Raw genomic sequence first — 5,482 nt, 5'->3', positions numbered from 1 at the left:
TGTTCCGGAGTTCTAAATTGAGCAGCTGCTGAAAATGAGCTCCTGTATATATTGAGATTTAAATGGTTTTTTAGAGTGAAGTACATCGAAAAAATCAAGAGAAAACTGCAAGACTCAATAGAAGACAAAACAAGGAACAAACCAAAAAGACAGGCTTTTGAAAAAGTAACTATTTTTCATAATTGTACAGTTATCTTAGCTGCTGAATTGCTAGCAGAATTGTTTACTTGTTGCTAAGCAGTTGCTAGGGACTCTCCTGGAAGAAGCTAAGCTTACAAAGAATAACAACAAAAAATATCTAGTTAACAGAAGAAAGGAAGACAAAATAAGGACAAAGAAGGACAGAAGAAAAAGGAAAGAAAGAGGACAACAAAGTGAAACAGTCAGCACTTCTATTGCAACCGTATTTTGTCGTCCTAACGTAGTCTACACTGCTATCTGCCCAGCAGCTAGCCAGCTAGCAACGTCCACCGTCTACCGAATAGCAGCACTGTAGAAACTATTACACTCAACTGAACGACTTGATTAGTGTAGTGTTAGCTAGCTACATAGTTGTCTTTGCTGTCTTCGTATCCAAGATAATTGTGTAGTTTAGAGCGTGTAGTCTTAGAGTGATTATCTTAATTTACCGAGGTTAGCTAGCCAGCTATTTGTCGTCCTTAACATAGGAGACACTGCTAGCTAGCCAACAGCTAACCAACGTCTACTGAATAGAACTTCCGCACTCAACAACCCGGTCGCATTCCGCTTCGCTCCACAGGTAGTATCACATTTTCATTTCATTTCATTACAGCACAACGGTTTGATTTGTTTGATCGTAGCTACATAGCTAGCTACATAGCCGTCTGTGTATCAAAGATAATTGTGTAGTCTAGAGCGATTTTCTAGGTTAGCTAGCCAGCTATTGTCGTTCTTTTAACGCAACGTAACGTAATCAACACTGCTAGCTAGCCAGCTGGCCCCAATAGCAGCACTGTAGAAACTATTACACTCAACGGAGCGACTTGATTAGTGTAGTGTCAACAACGCAGCCACTGCCAGCTAGCCTACAAAGTCAACAACGCAGCCACTGCCAGCTAGCCTACTTCAGCAGTACTGTATCATTTTAATCATTTTAGTCAATAAGATTCTTGCTACGTAAGCTTAACTTTCTGAACATTCGAGACGTGTAGTCCACTTGTCATTCAATCTCCTTGCATTAGCGTAGCCTCTTCTGTAGCCTGTCAACTATGTGTCTGTCTATCCCTGTTCTCTCCTCTCTGCACAGACCATACAAACGCTCCACACCGCGTGGCGCGGCCACCTAATCTGGTGGTCCCAGCGCGCACGACCCACGTGGGTTCAGGTCTCCGGTAGCCTCTGGAACTGCCGATCTGCGGCCAACAAGGCAGAGTTCATCTCAGCCTATGCCTCCCTCCAGTCCCTCGACTTCTTGGCACTGACGGAAACATGGATCACCACAGATAACACTGCTACTCCTACTGCTCTCTCTTCGTCCGCCCACGTGTTCTCGCACACCCAGAGCTTCTGGTCAGCGGGGTGGTGGCACGGGATCCTCATCTCTCCCAAGTGGTCATTCTCTCTTTCTCCCCTTACCCATCTGTCTATCGCCTCCTTTGAATTTCATGCTGTCACAGTTACCAGCCCTTTCAAGCTTAACATCCTTATCATTTATCGCCCTCAGGTCCCCTCGGAGAGTTCATCAATGAGCTTGATGTCTTGATAAGCTCCTTTCCTGAGGATGGCTCACCTCTCACAGTTCTGGGCGACTTTAACCTCCCCCACGTCTACCTTTGACTCATTCCTCTGCCTCCTTCTTTCCTCCTTTCCTCTTTTGACCTCACCTCACCTTCCCCCTACTCACAAGGCAGGCAATACGCTCGACCTCATCTTTACTAGATGCTGTTCTTCCACTAACCTCATTGCAACTCCCCTCCAAGTCTCCGACCACTACCTTGTATCCTTTTCCCTCTCGCTCTCTTCAACACTTCCCACACTGCCCCTACTCGGATGGTATCGCGCCGTCCCAACCTTCGCTCTCTCTCCCCGCTACTCTCTCCTCTTCCATCCTATCATCTCTTCCCTCTGCTCAAACCTTCTCCAACCTATCTCCTGATTCTGCCTCCTCAACCCTCCTCTCCTCCTTTCTGCATCCTTTGACTCTCTATGTCCCCTATCTTCCAGGGCCGGCTCGGTCCTCCCCTCCCCGCTCCGTGGCTCGACGACTCATTGCGAGCTCACAGAACAGGGCTCCGGGCAGCTGAAAGGAAATGGAGGAAAATCTCGCCTCCCTGCGGACCTGGCATCCTTTCGCTCCCTCCTCTCTACATTTTCCTCCTCTGTCTCTGCTGCTAAAGCCACTTTCTACCACTCTAAATTCCAAGCATCTGCCTCTAACCCTAGGAAGCTCTTTGCCACCTTCTCCTCCTCCTGAATCCTCCTCCCCCTCCCCCTCCTCCTCTCTCTGCAGATGACTTCGTCAACCATTTTGAAAAGAAGGTCGACGACATCCGATCCTCGTTTGCTAAGTCAACGACACCGCTGGTTCTGCTCACACTGCCCTACCCTGTGCTCTGACCTCTTTCTCCCTCTCTCTCCAGATGAAATATTGCGTCTTGTGACGGCCCGCCGCCCAACAACCTGCCCGCTCGACCTATCCCCTCCTCTCTTCTCCAGACCATTTCCGGAGACCTTCTCCCTTACCTCACCTCGCTCATCAACTCATCCCTGACCGCTGGCTCGTCCCTTCCATCTTCAAGAGAGCGAGAGTTGCACCCCTTCTGAAAAAACCTACACTCGATCCCTCCGATGTCATCAACTACAGACCAGTATCTCTTCTTTCTTTTCTCTCCAAAACTCTTGAACGTGCCGTCCCTTGGCCAGCTCTCCCGCTATCTCTCTCAGAATGACCTTCTTGATCCAAATCAGTCAGGTTTCAAGACTAGTCATTCAACTGAGACTGCTCTTCTCTGTATCACGGAGGCGCTCCCCCGCTAAAGCTAACTCTCTCTCTCTGCTCTCATCCCTTCTAGACCTATCGGCTGCCTTCGATACTGTGAACCATCAGATCCTCCTCTCCCACCCTCTCCGAGTTGGGCATCTCCGGCGCGGCCCACGCTTGGATTGCGTCCTACCTGACAGGTCGCTCCTACCAGGTGGCGTGGCGAGAATCTGTCTCCTCCACGCGCTCTCTACTGGTGTCCCCAGAGGGCTCTGTTCTAGGCCCTCTCCTATTCTCGCTATACACCAAGTCACTTGGCTCTGTCATAACCTCACATGGTCTCTCCTATCATTGCTATGCAGACGACACACAATTAATCTTCTCCTTTCCCCCTTCTGATGATCAGGTGGTGAATCGCATCTCTGCATGTCTGGCAGACATATCAGTGTGGATGACGGATCACCACCTCAAGCTGAACCTCGGCAAGACGGAGCTGCTCTTCCTCCCGGGGGAAGGACTGCCCGTTCCATGATCTCGCCATCACGGTTGACAACTCCATTGTGTCCTCCTCCCAGAGCGCTAAGAACCTTGGCGTGATCCTGGACAACACCCTGTCGTTCTCAACTAACATCATAGGCGGTGGCCCGTTCCTGTAGGTTCATGCTCTACAACATCCGCAGAGTACGACCCTGCCTCACAGGAAGCGGCGCAGGTCCTAATCCAGGCACTTGTCATCTCCCGTCTGGATTACTGCAACTCGCTGTTGGCTGGGCTCCCTGCCTGTGCCATTAAACCCTACAACTCATCTGTAACGCCGCAGCCCGTCTGGTGTTCAACCTTCCCAAGTTCTCCACGTCACCCCGCTCCTCCGCTCTCCACTGGCTTCCAGTTAGCTCGCATCCGCTACAAGACCATGGTGCTTGCCTACGAGCTGTGAGGGGAACGACACCTCAGTACCTCAGGCTCTGATCAGGCCCTACACCCAAACAAGGGCACTGCGTTATCCACCTCTGGCCTGCTCGCCTCCCTACCACTGGAGGAAGTACAGTTCCCGCTCAGCCCAGTCAAAACTGTTAAGCTGCTCTGGCTCCCCAATGGTGGAACACACCTCTCCTCACGACGCCAGGAAAGCGGAGTCAATCACCACCTTCAGGAGACACCTGAAACCCCACCTCTTTAAGGATACCTAGGATAGGATAAAGTAATCCTTCTTCACCCTTAAATATTTAGATGCACTATTGTAAAAGTGGCTGTTCCACTGGATGTCATAAGGTGAATGCACTAATTTGTAAGTCGCCTGATAAGACGTCTAAGCAAAATGACTTTAAATGTAAATGTAAATAAACATACACTAAATGCACACAGCCACACACTTGGCAGTGCAGCACCTGCACAATCACACACACACACACACACACACATGCAGGACACACACACACACACACACTTAACAATGCAGTTCTAATATAAACACACACTTAACAACAGTTCACACACACACACTTAACAATGCAGTACACACATTACCTAATAATGGTACACAACGTTGCAGTACACAAACACACACACACACACATAACATAACATTACACACACACAAACACACATAACAATGCAGGTACACACACAGATACTTAACAATGCAGTACACACACAAACACACATTCTAACAATGCAGTACACGCCCCATAACATTGCAGTACACACACAAACACACACTAACAATGCAGTACACACACAGATACTGTAACAATGCAGTACACACACTGAAACACACATAACAATGCAGTACACACACGCGCCCATAACAATGCAGTACACACACACACAACACACACATAACAATGCAGTACACACACACACTTAACAATGCAGTAGTTACAAAACACACTTAACAATGCAGTACACACACACACACATAACATTGCAGTACACACACAAAAACACACACTTAACAATCGCAGTACACACACACACTTAAATGCAGTAAACAAACACACACACACATAACAATGCAGCACACACACACACACACACACACACACACACACACAGACACGGACACTTAACAACGCAGCACACACACACACACACACACACACACACACACACACACACACACACACACACACACACACACACACACACACACACACACACTTATCAATGCAGTGAACACACACAAACACACACTTAACAAATTTGTACACACACACATACACTTAAATGCAGTAAACAAAACACACACACATACTTAACAATGCAGCACACACACACACAGACCTTAACAACGCAGCACACACACACACACACACACACACACACACTTAACAATGCAGTACACACACACACACACACACACACACACTTAACAATGCAGTACAATAGTACACTTGTTACCAGCATATACAACACACACACATACTAAAAATAATGTGTATGGCATCTCTCAGACTTTAAATTTACAGACTACCTTCTGCATAGATGGGAAAACACACACCTTGCCATTTGAGTGTGAGCCAACATCATTACAGTTGCCTA

The 5,482-nt window shown here is 48.0% G+C and overlaps 1 protein-coding gene across 1 annotated transcript in view; it reads right to left on the bottom strand.

The window, feature by feature from the left end:
• The window catches only part of LOC118384191 (ubiquitin carboxyl-terminal hydrolase 43-like), a 97,973-nt gene that overhangs the window by 9,685 nt on the left and 82,806 nt on the right, over window positions 1-5,482 (bottom strand). The gene's annotated exons all lie outside the window — the stretch shown is intronic.

Source organism: Oncorhynchus keta, chromosome 5 (genome assembly GCF_023373465.1).
Source record: "Oncorhynchus keta strain PuntledgeMale-10-30-2019 chromosome 5, Oket_V2, whole genome shotgun sequence".
In the NCBI taxonomy this organism is placed as follows: Eukaryota; Metazoa; Chordata; class Actinopteri; order Salmoniformes; family Salmonidae; genus Oncorhynchus; species Oncorhynchus keta.
The sequence above is the reverse complement of the archived record's forward strand: the minus strand, read 5'-3'. Positions and strand labels throughout refer to the sequence as shown.